General features: G+C 39.1%; 1 protein-coding gene across 12 annotated transcripts in view; it reads right to left on the bottom strand.

Annotated features, from left to right (window-relative positions):
• PROM1 (prominin 1) overlaps nucleotides 1-17,009 on the bottom strand; it is a 326,288-nt gene that overhangs the window by 218,931 nt on the left and 90,348 nt on the right. The window contains exon 1 of one of the 12 annotated variants that reach the window (XM_077136457.1): nucleotides 16,807-16,915. The exons of the other annotated variants lie outside the window; for them this stretch is intronic. The gene's annotated coding sequence lies outside the window, so the exon portion shown is untranslated. Of the gene's footprint in view, nucleotides 1-16,806; nucleotides 16,916-17,009 lie in introns of those variants that run through there. 12 annotated transcript variants of the gene reach the window in all.

A 17,009-nucleotide genomic window follows, 5' to 3' on the forward strand; every position in this document is an offset into this window, starting at 1 on the left:
GTTATTACTAGCAAATTTAGATTGCTGAATCCCACTGCTTTAGCCTGTCTGGACAGGTGCCGGCTATGCCACTGTTTCAACCTATGTCAGAGGTGGAACCTCCAGAAGGCTAAAAATATCCTGCCTTCTTAGAATGTGAGGAATCGGTTGCTTAAGAGGGACATCTCCTGTGCAGGTCTGGAAAGTGTACCTTTATGGAGCCAAACAGATGGTTCTTGGTGAAGAGTATCATTGCTGGACAAACAAGGAAAGCATACCCTTGGGAAAGTGGGAAAAAAAGTTTGGGCTTTCTTTCCTACCCCTCTCTGGAATTGGTCTATACATCCTGCATAGATCCCTGGCCCTGTTTTGGCTGGGAAATACTGATGAACCAAGTGTCAAAGAAGAGCCTTCACAAAACCCACTAACAACAAAATCCTACATAAGAGAAACTAATCTTCAGGATAATGTCATTAAGATAAATGCTCAAATGTCAGAAAAAAATTGTAAGTCATATTATGAAATAGGGAGATATGGCACAGTAAAAGGATAAATTAAAACCTTGGAGGGCATATAGAACTTGAACAACTAATCAAAGATGTTCAAACAAATCCTTAAAACAATTCAAGGAGATGAAGGAAAATGTGACTAAAGTGATATTGGATGTTAAGAAGACACTGGATAAGCATAAAAAAGAATCTGAAAACACACAAAGAAAAACAACAGAACTTATGGGAATGAAAGGTACAACAGATGAGATTAAAAATACCCTAGAGACATACACAGCAGATTTGAATAGGAAGAAGAAAGAATCAGCAACTAGACAACAGGACATCAGAAATTAAACAGACAAAAGAACAGATGGAGGAAAGAATGGAATAAGTTGAACAGGGGCTCAGAGAATTGAATAACAACATGAAGCACACAAACATACGCATTATTATGGTTGTCTCAAAAGAAGAAAAGAAGGTAAAAGGGGCAGAAAGAATATTTGAGAAAACAATGGCTCAAAACTTTCCAATTCTTATGAAAGATATAAATATACATATCCAAGAAGCATAACATACTCCAAATAAATCTGAACAGACCTACTCGAAGACACATAATCAAACTGTCAACTGCCAAAGGTAAAGGGAGGATTCTGAAAGCAGGAAGAAAAAAAGGATTCATCACATACAAGGAGCACTCAATAAGACTAAGTGCTATTTTCACATCAGAGACTATGGAGGTGAAAAGGCAGTGGTATGATATATTAAAGATACTGAAAGAGGAAAACTCAGAGCCAAGAATTCTTTATTCAACAAAATTATCTTTCAAAAATGTGGGAGATTTAAGATATTCACAGATAAACACAAGCTGAGAGAGTTCGTTAATGAGATGTTCCTTACAAGAAAGGCTAAAGGAGTTCTGCAGGCTGAAAAGACAGGACAGAGAGTCTTGGAGGACAGTGTAGTAAAGACTATCAGTAAGCGTAACTAAAAGGGTAAAAAGAGAGACAAAAGCAACACTTAACATATAAAAGCCAAAGGAAAGATGGTTGCAATAAGTACTCCCTTTAGAGTAGCAACATTGAATGTTAATGGTTTGAACTCCCCATTCAAAAGACACAGATTGGCAGAATGGATGAGAAAAAATTAGACCTATCTATATGCTGTCTGTAAGAGACTCACCTTAGGCACAAGGATAGAAATAGGTTGATAGGAAAAGGTTGGAAAAAGTTGCACAATGCAAACAGTAATAAAAAAAAATCAGATATAGCTCTACTACTATCATACAAAATAGACTTTAACTGCAAAATGTTATGAGAGAAAGAAGGAACTTGTATATTAATCAAAGAGGCAATCAAACAAAAAGGAAAAACAATTGGTTTTTATTCTTGGTATGCAAGGACGTTTCAATACAAGAAAGCCAATTAATGTAATACAACACATTTATAAATCGAAGGGGAAAAACCACATGATCCTTTTAATTAACATAGAAAAGCCACTTGACAAAATTCAGCATCCTTTCTTGATAAAAACACATCACAAGATAGGAATAGAAGGAAATGTCTTCAACATGGAAAAGGGCATATATATGAAAACTGACAGCTAACAGCATACTTGCAACAGCTAACAGCACACTCAACAGTGAAAAGACTGAAAGCCTTTCCTCTAAGATCTGGAACAAGACAAGGACACCCACTGTCAGCACTGTTATTCAACATTGTACTGAAAATTCTAGCCAGAGCAATTAGGCAAGCAGAAGAAATAAAAGGCATTCAAATTGGAAAGGAAGAAGTAAAACATTTACTACTTGCAGATGACATTTCCCTATATTCAGAAAGTCCTGAAAAATCTACAACAAAGCTACCAGGGCTAATAAGTTCAGCAAAGTAGTGAATTACAAGATCAACATGTAAAAATCAGTAATGTTTCTATTAGTCATTAGTAATGAGCAAGCTGAGAAGAAGTCAAGAAAAAAATTCCATTACACTAGCATCAAAAAGAATCAAACATCGAAGAATAAATTTAACCAAGGATGGAAAGGACCTGTATCTCGAAAACTATGAAACATCACTTAAAGAAATCAAAGAAGACCTAAATAAATGAAAGGTCATTCCATGCTCTTGATTGAAGACTAAATACCATTCAGATGTCCATTCTACCCAATTAGATCTACAGAGATCAACGCAATCCCAATCAAAATTCCAACAGCCTACCTTGAAGAAATGGAAAAGCCAATTAAATTTATTTGGAAGTTGGTTAAGGAGCCCCAAACAGCTAAAAATACCTTCAAAAATAAGAATGAAGTTGGAGGACTCATACTTCCTGAATTTAGAGCATATCACAAAGCCACAGTGGTCAAAATAGCATGATACTGAAATAAAGATAGACATCTTGATCAATGAAACCAAATTGAGAGAGTTCAGAAATAGACCCACATGTTTATGGTCCTTTGATTTTCAACAAGATTGCCAAGTCCACTCAACTGTAACAGAATAGTCTCCCCAACAAACGGTGCTAGAACTGGATATCCACATCCAAAAGAATCAAAGAGGAATCCTATCTCATACCTTATATAAAAATTAACTCAAAATTGATCAAAGACCTATATATAAGATCCAGGACCATAAAACTTCTATAAAAAATATGTATAGGAAGGCAACTTCAAGATCTTGTGGTAGGCAGTGATTTTTTAGACCTTACACCCAATGCATAAGCAACAAAAGAAAAAAATAGATAAATGGGAACCACTAATACTGAAGGTTTTTTTGCTTCAAAGGACTTTGTCAAAAGGGTAAAAAGGCAGCCTACTCAATGGGAGAGAATATTTGGAAACCATATATCTGATAAGGGTTCAACAGAGAGAATATATAATGAAATCCTACAACTCAACAATAAACACAAACAACCCAATATAAAAATGGGCAAAATATATGAATAGGGCAGGTCACGGTGGCTCAGCAGGCAGAGTTCTCATCTGCCATGCTGGAGACCCGGGTTCGATTCCTGGTGTCTGCCCACTCAAAAGAAAAAAAAAAAAAATATATATATATATATATATATATATATACACACACACACACATATAGATAGATATTTTTCACCCAAAAGGAAATACAAATGGGTAAAAAGCACAGGAAAAGATGCTCAACATCACTAGCTATTAGGGAAATGCAAATCAAAATCCAATGAGATACCAGCTCACACCTACTAGAGCAGCCACCATTAAACAAACAGAAAACTACAAGGGTTAGAGAGGATGTGGAGAAATAGGAACACTTATTGATGGCTGGTGGGAATTAAAATGATACAACCACTGTGGAAAACAGTTTGGTGGTCCCTGAGGAAGCGAAGTATAGAACTACCCCCATGTGATCCAAACCCACACTACTAGGAATACACTTAGAAGAAGTGAAAGCAGGATGCCAACAGACACGTGCACACTGATGTTCACAGTGGCATTTATACTAAGGACACTCATATACGACATATATTTTTTATTTTATTTTATTTTTTTGCCTGGGCAGGCACCGAGTATCACACCTGGGTCTCTGGCATGGCAGGCAAGCAAGGTCTCTGCCTGCTGAGCCATTGTGGCCCACCCACTCATATACTATATACAAGTGTCCAACTGAAGAGTGGTTAAACAAACTGTGGTAAATATATTTGATGGAATATTATTCAGCTGTAAGAAGAAATGAAGTCTGATGCATGTGACAACATGTACAAAACTTGAGCACATTATATTGAGTGAAATAAGTCACACACAAAATGACAAATATTGCATGATTTCACCAATATGAACTAAACATAATGGGCAACTTATAGAGTTAATATTTAGAATACAAGGTACCAGAAGATAGAATGAAAGTAAAAAATGGGGAGCTGATGCCTAATTGGTGCAGAATTTTTAATAAGGTTGACTGTAAATGTTTGGAAATGGACAGAGGTGATGGTAACACATTATTGTGAGTGTAAGTAATAGCACTGAATCATGTGTGTGAGTGTGGCTGAAAGGGGAAGTTAAAGATCATGCAAATATACGAATGTTCTTCCATGATCTAGAACAAATGCATGTCACTATAACAAGGTGTTAATAATTGATATATGGTATATGGGGAAACAATACACCTCATACAAACTAAGAAACTAGTTTGGCATAGGTGAATAATATTACAATATTCTTCTATCAATTGTAACAAAGGTTCCACACTAATACTAAGTGTCAATAATGGAGTTGGAGGGAATATAAGGGGTATGGGATTTTTCTTTATGGAGCCCTGAAAATGTTCTAAAATTGATTGTGGTAATGAAAGCACAACTCCATGATTGTACTGAGAGCCAATGACTGTATATATTAGATGGACTGTATGACGTGTGAATAAATCTGCTTTAAGGAAAGAAAGAAGGAAAAATAAAAACCTAGCTAGAAGCACAAGGCCTGCCCTAAGCCTGAGGTTGGACCAGTATAACAGAGACTCCTCGCCACCTGTCATCAAGAGCCCACCACCCAGTAACAAGCACCTTCACCCCATGGGAAGGAGCAAAGGAAGGGAGGCCCCTCTGTGGCACAGGTGAGTAGGGACTGCTAACTGCTGAGGGTAGAGCAGGTACTCTGAGTAAAACCCTCTGGCAGTCCACACTGAACACAAAGTAAGAGCAGTCTCCTCCTGGAGGAAATGGAAGCCTGCTATACCTTGAAGATAATGAAAGCAACAACCAGACTTATACTAGTTCAGCTGCTAACTAGAAGGACTCAACCTCCCACACTAACAGCCTGACAGAAGAAGAGGCCTTTTCATAACCAAGTGGAAAAACCATTGACTCTAGTCTCTACAGTTCTTCTACACCTGATGTCTGACATTCAGTAGAGAAATTAAAAGATGCATTAAATGATTTTGCATGAGGAAGAACAAAAGAATGTCATTACTGCAGTGTGCTAAAAATAGATGGTAATTAATATTTTTAAATTCCAACTTCTGTGTGAGACTAAAGCAAAAAATGTTTATTTGGTACAAATTTATATTTTGACTAGTGCATCTCCTAATATAACTTATGTAGATAGTTGGTTGAACACCTTAAGTACATGGAACTTTGTGTAGGACATGAGATTTTGTTGGTTTGTTCAGGCGATGCCCTGATGAATCCCAGAGTGATTTGATCAGTGAGTGGAAAAGTATTTGCAAAGTCCCCTTCGGGGAATGGTGGGAACGGGGAGAAAGTCAACTTCCCCAAGTTGAATTCTTGATATTTTCACAAGCAGTGTAGACAACCAAAGCTGTAGGCTGAGCCCCCAGTCTTGGGGTTTGTTCATATGAAACTTAACCCCACAGGGGATAGGGCACACCTACTTAAAATTAGGCCTGAGTCACCCTCAAGGGAACCTTTTTTGTTGCTCAGATGTGGCCTCTCTCTCCAGCCAACACAGCAAACAAACTCACCACCCTCCCCCTGTCTACATGGGACATGACTCCCAGGGGTGTGGATCTTCCTGGCAACATGGGACAGAAATCCCAGAATGAACTAAGACCCAGCATCAAGGGATTGAGAAAACCTTCTGGGCCAAAAGGGGGAAGAGTGAAATGAGACAAAGTGTCAATGGCTGAGAGATTTCAAACAGAGTCGAGAGGTTATCCTGGAGGTTATTCTTACGCATTAAGTAGATATCACCTTGTTATCCAAGATGTAACGGAGAGGCTGGAGGGACCTGTCTGAAAATGTAGAGCTGTGTACCAGTAGCCATGTTTCTTGAAGATGATTTTATAATGATATAGCTTTCACAGTGTGACTGTGTGATTGTGAAAACCTTGTGTCTGATGCTGCTTTTATCTACCTAGTCGACAGCTGAGTAGAACATATGGAATAAAAATAAATAATCGGGGAAACAAATGTTAAAATAAATTTAGTTTGAAATGCTAGTGATCAATGAAAGGGAGGGGTAAGCGGTATGATATGTAAAAAAAATTTTTCTGTTTTTGTTTTATTTTTCTGTTGTCTTTTTACTTCTTTTTCTGAATTGATGCAAATGTTCTGGGAAATGATCATGATGATGAACATGCAACTATGTGATGCTCTTGTGAACTGCTGAGTGTATGTGTTGGGAATGTTTGTGCTTCTTTCTTGAAATTTTTTTTTAATTAATAAAAAAAATTTTTTTTAATGCATTGAAGAGCAAGGAAGAAAAAATGACCCATAGTCAACTGTTAATGCAATAAACAGAACCAAACCCAGAGACGATACAGACGTTGGACCTTTCAGATAAGAATTTAGAAAAAGTTTGTTGAAGGGATTAACATCTAAACTTTAGGGCAAAATAAAATATTTAATATAAGTATGCCTTGTTTTTTAGAATTCCCCATATTTACCAACTTAAACTCAACTATGATCATGTTGAATAAAAGGGTTCTACTGTCCTTCAAATTGTAATTTTTTTTTCCATAAATCAGTCCAGGCAATTCCCTAAGAATTATAATAATCTCTCACTCTGTTCAAGGCTCCAACCAACCTATGGGTTTTACTTCCCCTCTTCCATTCTAATTTACTCAGTGCTTTAGAGGAAAGGGAGGAAGGGAGTATTTACTGTGCATCAAAAATCCCTCCAGGAAGGTTATTCTTATGCATTAAATAGATATCACCTTTTTAGTTAAGGTGTAATGGAGAGGCTGGAGGGAACTGCCTGAAGACGTACAGCTGTGTTCCAGTAGCCATGTTTCTTGAAGATGATTGTATAAATGATAAAGCTTTCGCAATATGACTGTGTGATTGCAAAAACCTTGTGTCTGATGCTCCTTTTATGTACCTTATCGACAGACAAGTAAAACATATGGATTAAAAATAGATAAATAGGGGGAACAAATGTTAAAATAAATTTAGTAGATTGAACTGCTAGTGATCAATGAAAGGGAGGGGTAAGGAGTATGGTATGTATGAATTTTTTCTGTTTTCTTTTTATTTCTTTTTCTGAATTGATGCAAATGTTCTAAGAAATGATCACGATGATGAATATGCAACTATGTGATGATATTGTGAGTTACTGATTATATATCAAGAATGGAATACTGGGACTTCCGGAGAAGATGGCGGCTTAGTAAGACGTGCGCGGATCTTAGTTCCTCCTCCAGAACAGCTACTAGGGGAGTAGAAACGATACAGAACAGCTCCCGGAGCCACGACAGAGATCAAAAAGACAGCGTACCCCATCCTGGAACGGCTGACTGTCTGGGAGAACCAGCTCCGGTGAGATCGCCGAGGGGCGCGGGGATCCCCGGGTGGGGCAGCAAGCGGCCGGAGCCCCTCCGTTCCTCCTTCCCGGGCCAGCTGGCAGAATTGGGCAGGTGGTCCCCTCAAGCCGCGGCAGCTGGCGCCCCCACCACGCACGGCCCCCCAGACCAACTGAGAGAATTGGATCGGAAATCCCCAGACTGTGGAGAACGGTGACGGGGGGGGGTCCCTTCCAAACACGTGACTCCCCAGTCCGGTTGGGAACGGTGCACTCTCCCCGGCCGCGGCGGCTGGCGGCCTCCCTCCACGCTTGGCACCCCGGGCCAACTAGGAAATTCAGACGGGCATTCTCACGGGCTGCGGCAGCGGGCGACCCTCCCCGCGTTCGGACCCCCGGGCCGGCTGGCACTCTTCCAAGCCACTTCGGCTGGAGAACCTCCCACACGGCGAGAGTTTTCCAAAGTTAAAGGACCCACAGCACTTTTACTGGTGGGACCCACAGACAAACGTATGCCACGAGCGCCGCCTACTGGGCAGGAAAAGAAAAACAGAACTCAGAGATTTCACAGAAAAATCTTTCAACCTGTTGGGTCCAACACCCAGGGAAAACTGACTAAATGCCCAGATGCCAGCAGAAGATAATGGATCACGCTCAGAAAATTGAAGATATGGCCCAGTCAAAGGAACAAACCAATAGTTCAAAGGAGATACAGGAGCTAAGACAACTAATGTTGAATATACAAACAGAAATGGAAAACCTCTTCAAAAACGAATTCAATAAATTGAGGGAGGACATGAAGAAGACATGGGCTGAACAAAAAGAAGAAATAGAAAAACTGAAAAAACAAATCACAGAACTTATGGAAGCGAAGGATAAAGTAGAAAAGATGGAAAAAACAATAGATACCTACAATGATAGATTTAAAGAGACAGAAGATAGAATTAGTGATTTGGAGGATGGAACATCTGAATTCCAAAAACAAACAGAAACTATCGGGAAAAGAATGGAAAAATTTGAACAGGGTATCAGGGAACTCAAGGACAATATGAACCGCACAAATATACGTGTTGTGGGTGTCCCAGAAGGAGAAGAGAAGAGAAAACGAGGAGAAAAATTAATGGAAGAAATTATCACTGAAAATTTCCCAACTCTTATGAAAAACCTAAAATTACAGATCCAAGAAGTGCAGTGCACCCCAAAGAGATTAGACCCTATTGGCGTTCTCCAAGACACTTACTAGTAAGAATGTTAGAGGTCAAAGAGAAAGAGAGGATCTTGAAAGCAGCAAGAGAAAAACAATCCATCACATACAAGGGAAACCCAATAAGACTATGTATAGAATTCTCAGCAGAAACCATGGAGGCTAGAAGACAGTGGGATGATATATTTAAATTACTAAAAGAGAAAAACTGCCAACCAAGACTCCTATATCCAGCAAAATTGTCCTTCAAAAATGAGGGAGAAATTAAAACATTCTCAGACAAAAAGTCACTGAGAGAATTTGTGACCAAGAGACCAGCTCTGCAAGAAATACTAAAGGGAGCACTAGAGTCAGATATGAAAAGACAGGAGAGAGTGGTATGGAGAAGAGTGTAGAAAGAAGGAAAATCAGATATGATATATATAATACAAAAGGCAAAATGTTAGAGGAAAATATTATCCAAACAGTAATAACACTAAATGTAAATGGACTGCATTCCCCAATCAAAAGACATAGACTGGCAGAATGGAGTAAAAAACAGGATCCTTCCATATGCTGTCTACAGGAAACACATCTTAGACCCAAAGATAAACATAGTTGAAAGTGAAAGGTTGGGAAAAGATATTTCATCTTTTCCAACCAGAAAAGACCAGGAGTGGCTATACTAATATTCAACAAATTAGACTTCAAATGTAAAACAGTTAAAAGAGACAAAGAAGGACACTATATACTAATAAAAGGAACAATTAAGCAAGAAGACATAACAATCATAAATATTTACGCACCGAACCAGAATGTCCCAAAATATGTGAGGAATACACTGCAAACACTGAAAAGGGAAACAGAAACATATACCAAAATAGTTGGAGACTTCAATTCACCACTCTCATCAATGGACAGAACATCTAGACAGAGGATCAATAAAGAAATAGAGAATCTGAATATTACTATAAATGAGCTAGACTTAACAGACATTTATAGGACATTACATCCCACAACAGCAGGATACACACTTTTCTCAAGTGCTCATGGATCATTCTCAAAGATAGACCATATGCTGGGTCACATAGCAAGTCTTAACAAATTTAAAAAGATTGAAATCATACACAACACTTTCTCAGATCATAAAGGAATGAAGTTGGAAATCAATAATAGGCGGAGTGCCAGAAAATTCACAAATACATGGAGGCTCAACAACACTCTCTTAAACAACAAGTGGGTCAAAGAAGAAATTGCAAGAGAAATTAGTAAATACCTCGAGGCGAATGAAAATGAAAACACAACATATCAAAACTTATGGAACGCAGCAAAGGCAGTGCTAAGAGGGAAATTTATTGCCCTAAATGCCTATATCAGAAAAGAAGAAAAGGCAAAAATGCAGGAATTAACTGTCCACTTGGAAGAACTGGAGAAAGAACAGCAAACTAATCCCAAAGCAAGCAAAAGGAAAGAAATAACAAAGATTAGAGCAGAAATAAATGAAATTGAATACATGAAAACAATAGAGAAAATCAATAAGGCCAGAAGTTGGTTCTATGAGAAAATCAATAAGATTGATGGGCCCTTAGCAAGATTGACAAAAAGAAGAAGAGAGAGGATGCAAATAAATAAGATCAGAAATGGAAGAGGAGACATAACCACTGACCTCACAGAAATAAAGGAGGGAATAACAGGATACTATGAACAACTTTACGCTAATAAATACAACAATTTAGATGAAATGGACGGGTTCCTGGAAAGACATGAACAACCAACTTTGACTCAAGAAGAAATAGATGACCTCAACAAACCAATCACAAGTAAAGAAATTGAATCAGTCATTCAAAAGCTTCCTAAAAAGAAAAGTCCAGGACCAGACGGCTTCACATGTGAATTCTACCAAACATTCCAGAAAGAATTAGTACCAACTCTCCTCAAACTCTTCAAAAAAATCGAAGTGGAGGGAAAGCCACCTAATTCATTCTATGAAGCCAACATCACCCTCATACCAAAACCAGGCAAAGATATTACAAAAGAAGAAAACTACAGACCAATCTTTCTAATGAATATAGATGCAAAAATCCTCAATAAAATTCTAGCAAATTGTATCCAACAACACATTAAAAGAATTATACATCATGACCAAGTAGGATTCATCCCAGGTATGCAAGGATGGTTCAACATAAGAAAATCAATTAATGTAATACACCATATCAACAAACCAAAGCAGAAAAATCACATGATCATCTCAATTGATGCAGAGAAGGCATTTGACAAGATTCAACATCCTTTCCTGTTGAAAACACTTCAAAAGATAGGAATACAAGGGAACTTCCTTAAAATGATAGAGGGAATATATGAAAAACCCACAGTTAATATCATCCTCAATGGGGAAAAATTGAAAACTTTCCCCCTAAGATCAGGAACAAGACAAGGATGTCCACTATCACCACTGTTATTCAACATTGTGTTGGAGGTTCTAGCCAGAGCAATTAGACAAGAAAAAGAAATACAAGGCATCAAAATTGGAAAGGAAGAAGTAAAACTATCACTGTTTGCAGACGATATGATACTATACGTCGAAAAACCAGAAAAATCCACAACAAAACTACTAGAGCTAATAAATGAGTACAGCAAAGTAGTAGGTTACAAGATCAACATTCAAAAATCTGTAGCATTTCTATACACTAGCAATGAACAAGCGGAGGGGGAAATCAAGAAACGAATCCCATTTACAATTGCAACTAAAAGAATAAAATACCTAGGAATAAATTTAACTAAAGAGACAAAAAACCTATATAAAGAAAACTACAAAAAACTGTTAAAAGAAATCACAGAAGACCTAAATAGATGGAAGGGCATACCGTGTTCATGGATTGGAAGACTAAATATAGTTAAGATGTCAATCCTACCTAAATTGATTTACAGATTCAATGCAATACCAATCAAAATCCCAACAACTTATTTTTCAGAAATAGAAAAACCAATAAGCAAATTTATCTGGAAGGGCAGGGTGCTCCGAATTGCTAAAAACATCTTGAGGAAAAAAAACAAAGCTGGAGGTCTCGCGCTGCCGGACTTTAAGGCATATTATGAAGCCACAGTGGTCAAAACAGCATGGTATTGGCATAAAGATAGATATATCGACCAATGGAATCAAATAGAGTGCTCAGATATAGACCCTCTCATCTATGGACATTTGATCTTTGATAAGGCAGTCAAGCCAACTCACCTGGGACAGAACAGTCTCTTCAATAAATGGTGCCTAGAGAACTGGATATCCATATGCAAAAGAATGAAAGAAGACCCGTATCTCACACCCTATACAAAAGTTAACTCAAAATGGATCAAAGATCTAAACATTAGGTCTAAGACCATAAAACAGTTAGAGGAAAATGTAGGGAGATATCTTATGAAACTTACAATTGGAGGCGGTTTTATGGACCTTAAACCTAAAGCAAGAGCACTGAAGAAGGAAATAAATAAATGGGAACTCCTCAAAATTAAACACTTTTGTGCATCAAAGAACTTCATCAAGAAAGTAGAAAGACAGCCTACACAATGGGAGACAATATTTGGAAATGACATATCAGATAAAGGTCTAGTATCTAGAATTTATAAAGAGATTGTTCAACTCAACAACAACAAAAAGACAGCCAACCCAATTACAAAATGGGAAAAAGACTTGAACAGACACCTCTCAGAAGAGGAAATACAAATGGCCAAAAGGCACATGAAGAGATGCTCAATGTCCCTGGCCATTAGAGAAATGCAAATCAAAACCACAATGAGATATCATCTCACACCCACCAGAATGGCCATTATCAACAAAACAGAAAATGACAAGTGCTGGAGAGGATGTGGAAGAAAGAGGCACACTTCTCCACTGTTGGTGGGAATGTCAAATGGTGCAACCACTGTGGAATGCAGTTTGGCGGTTCCTCAAAAAGCTGAATATAGAATTGCCATACGACCCAGCAATACCATTGCTGGGTATCTACTCAAAGGAATTAAGGGCAAAGACACAAACGGACATTTGCACACCAATGTTTATAGCAGCGTTATTTACAATTGCAAAGAGATGGAAACAGCCAAAATGTCCATCAACAGACGAGTGGCTAAGCAAACTGTGGTATATACATACGATGGAATATTATGCAGCTTTAAGACAGGATAAACTTATGAAGCATGTAATAACATGGATGGACCTAGAGAACATTATGCTGAGTGAGTCTAGTCAAAAACTAAAGGACAAATACTGTATGGTCCCACTGATGTGAATCGACACTCGAGAATAAACTTGGAATATGTCATTGGTAACAGAGTCCAGCAGGAGTTAGAAACAGGGTAAGATAACGGGTAATTGGAGCTGAAGGGATACAGACTGTGCAACAGGACTAGATACAAAAACTCAAAAATGGACAGCACAATAATACCTAATTGTAAAGTAATCATGTTAAAACACTGAATGAAGCTGCATCTGAGCTATAGGGTTTTTTTTTTTATTTTTTTTTTTACTATTTTTATTACTTTTATTTTTTTTTCTCTATATTAACATTCTATATCTTTTTCTGTTGTGTTGCTAGTTCTTCTAAACCGATGCAAATGTACTAAGAAACGATGATCATGCATCTATGTGATGATGTTAAGAATTACTGATTGCATATGTAGAATGGTATGATTTCTAAATGTTGGGTTAATTTCTTTTTTTCCGTTAATTAATAAAAAAAAAAAGAATGGAATAATCATATGGTAAGAATGTTTGTGTTTGTATATGGTTATGCTTAATAAATAAATAATGTTCGCATTTTATGTTGATCAATTTTATTAATAAATGTTGAAAAAAATCCCTTTAGGAGCTAAGCGCTTTAGGCAGGGTGATTGAGCAGGAAGAGAATGGAATTTAGAATCAGAACTGGCTTCAAGTTCCGGCTTCAAAACATGCTACCTGTGTGACTGAGGGTTGAATGTGGATCAAATTACATAAACTCTAAGGGCCTTCATTTCTTCATCTATGAAACAGAAAGAGCAATTCCTAATTCTGAGCTTATGAAAAAGATTATAAATGACATGTGGAGGCCATCTCATGGAATCCTCCCACCAATCCTTCAGGGGAGGCAATATTATCCTCCTTCCCAAATGAGAAAACTGAGCCTCAGGAAGGTTAGTAAGCTATACAAGATCACTCAGTTAATTAACAGTGGGTCTTCTAGTCTGCAAGCTGCCAGCATGCGATATACCTGAAACACAATGGGCTTTAAAAAGGGGAATTTAGGGCGGGCCGCGGTGGCTCAGCGGGCAAAGTGCTTGCCTGCTATGCCGGAGGACCTCGGTTCGATTCCCGGCCCCAGCCCATGTAACGAAAACGGAGAAACAAAATACAATAAAACAAGAAAATGTTTAAAAGATGTTTCCCTTTCTTCCTCTCTTCCTTCCTTCTATCCTTCCTTCCTTCTCTCTGTCTTTCCTTTAAAAAAAAAAAAAAAAAAAGGGGGGAATTTATTAAGTTGCAAGTTCACAGTTCGAAGGCCATGAAAATGTCCTAATTAGAGCAAGGCTGTAAAAATGTCCAATCTAAGGCATCCAGGGAAAGATACCTTGGTTCAAGAATGTTGATGATATTCAGGGTTTCTCTCTCAGCTGGAAGGGCACATGGCGAGATCTGCTAGCTTCCTCTTCAACGGCTTCCCCGGGGCTCTGTCCCTTCTCTTGGCTCCATTGGTTCTGGTGGCTCTCAAGCTTTTTCCAAAATGGTTCCCTCTTAAGGGGTTCCTTTAAGCAACCCCAGCTTGAATGGGTAGAGACACATCTCCATGGAAACCATCTAATCAAAAGTTACCACCCACAATCAGGTGGGTTACATCTCCATGGAAACAATAAAAAATGTCCCATCCAGCAATACTGAATGAGGACATAGGTTTTCTGGGGTTCACAACAGATTCAAACCATGTTATAGTGGAATGAATTGTGTACCCCAATTTGGACATGTTCCTGGTCTTCATCTGCATTCTGGTGGGTGTGGACCCATGTAAATAAGATCTCTTCAAGATGTTATTTTAAGGTATGTGCCAACTGAATCAAACTGGGCTTTAATCTGGATTACTGGAGTCCTTTATATGTAGAGTGAAAGCCAGATGAGAAAGAAGCCATGGCGAGCAGCCAGAAGTCAATGGAACCCAGAGGAGAAAGGAAAAGGAACAGCCATATGCATTGTCACATGACAGAAAATCCAAGGAACCCCAAAGATCACCAGCCACCCAGAAGATTCTGACCCTGGGAGAAGCCAGTCTTCTAACCTCTGAAGCCATGAGCCAGTAGAGTCCTGTTGATAAACCAACCCACTGTAGGATATTTGCTTCAGCAGCTGGGAAACTAAGACTATAGGTCATTTCAAACATAGGGTCATTTTAATGTGTACACCGATGATCTTACCACGATTGTCACCTGTGTGGGTTCAGATGACAGCTGCACCCTTACCACCTGGGTACATCTAGTGACTTGGACCATTTACTTCAATTCTCTATGCTTCAGTTTCGTCATCTATAAAATGAGGTCATAATATCAACCTTGCTGGATTATTCTAATGTAAATAATACATGTAAAGCACTTAGAAAATACAAATAAATGCCTCCAAATGGTGGCGGTAGTAGTTGCTGTAGTAGCAATCTGTGACTAGATAGTTCTCTGGGCTTTTCAACCCAAGACAAATACTGGAAAAACATCTGTTAGTGTCAGGGAAGATGATAAAAATGGGAGGTGAGGGATTTGGGCCTCAGTCATAGCTCCATGGACTTGGGAAAGGCACTTTTCCCCCCTGAGCCTAAGTTTTCTCACATTCACCCTATTTGCAAAGATATTTAATAGGCATGAATATGTTGCAGACTCTGTGCTGGGTGCTGAGCATACAGAGATGAGAAGTCACAACCTGTGTTAACAGGCTCACAGCGTACCAGGAAGACAGATAAGTTAATAAAATGAAGCACGTATTCTATGAAGATGCTGAACACTAGGGTCAAAGCCAGTGGGTGAGCTCAGGGAATTTGCGGGTGGAAGGGGAGTGTCATCAGAGCAGGTGATATTGGAGCTGTGTCTCAACAGCAGTGGAAAAGCATCCAACTAGTGAAGGGAAGGAAGGCCAGGGAGAAGGAATGGCACGTGCAAAGTAATACAAGGAAAATATTACATGACAGGCTTAAAGGACTACAGATAAATGGCATGGCTGAAAACAAAAAGCCCAAGAAGGGAGATGAGGAAAAACAGGCAATTAACCTACATTTGGGAGCAGAGAATTCCAGCCCTGCCATTTGCTGTGCGGCCTTGGGGAGGTTTGGTTTGCACATCTGTAAATGCTAGCTATTATTGTCACTAACACCCTTTCCAGAACTGAGGATGATGAACTAATGATGAGCTCTGAGCCCCCTGACAGCTCTAAATATCCCATCATACTGTGACATAAAGGATACTGTGTGCTCAGCTCTCCATGACCCTGATTTTACATCACAAACTGCTGAATGGGGGTATGTGGATGCTCCTCATGAGGAGGTGATCTGGGAGTGCAGACCCCAGCCAAGGACCCTTCCCGTGTGACCAACAGTATGTTGGCCGACTGGCCAGATGGTCAGGACACAGGGTTGGCAGGTCAGGAAGCCATTTTCCTCCCAGCCAAGCAGGCCATGCCTAGACTCCTGATCGTGGCTGCTGAGCCCCGGCGTTTCAGCAGTCTCCCAACAGTTGCTAACAGTTTCTAACAGTGCAGTTAGAAACTCAGATTGAGTCCAGTGGGCCCGCCCACCCCTCCCCACAAAGACGACTTCCCAGAACACAATACAAACAGGGCATCTGTTTATTTGCTTTGCATCCCTCCTACAGAAAGCTTCTTAAGGTCAGAAAACAAAACGCAAATGAAAGGAAAGGGAGTGAAATGCCCAAAAGCCACCTACCTTCTTTCCACTTCAACACAAAACAAATCAACTTCTGCTGGATCTATACTTAGGCCTGTTTATTAGCTAGGGGACAACATCCCCGCAGCCAGTGTGGAGATGAAAAGGAATGCTTTGTAAGGGCTGAGCCTGAGGGGCCGGGCGCCCCCACTGAGAAGGCAGGGGCTAAATAAAGCTTCCTCAACAAGGGCAGGAACACAGGG

The sequence above is a fragment of the Tamandua tetradactyla genome, chromosome 19 (assembly GCF_023851605.1).
Source record: "Tamandua tetradactyla isolate mTamTet1 chromosome 19, mTamTet1.pri, whole genome shotgun sequence".
Lineage (NCBI taxonomy): Eukaryota > Metazoa > Chordata > Mammalia > Pilosa > Myrmecophagidae > Tamandua > Tamandua tetradactyla.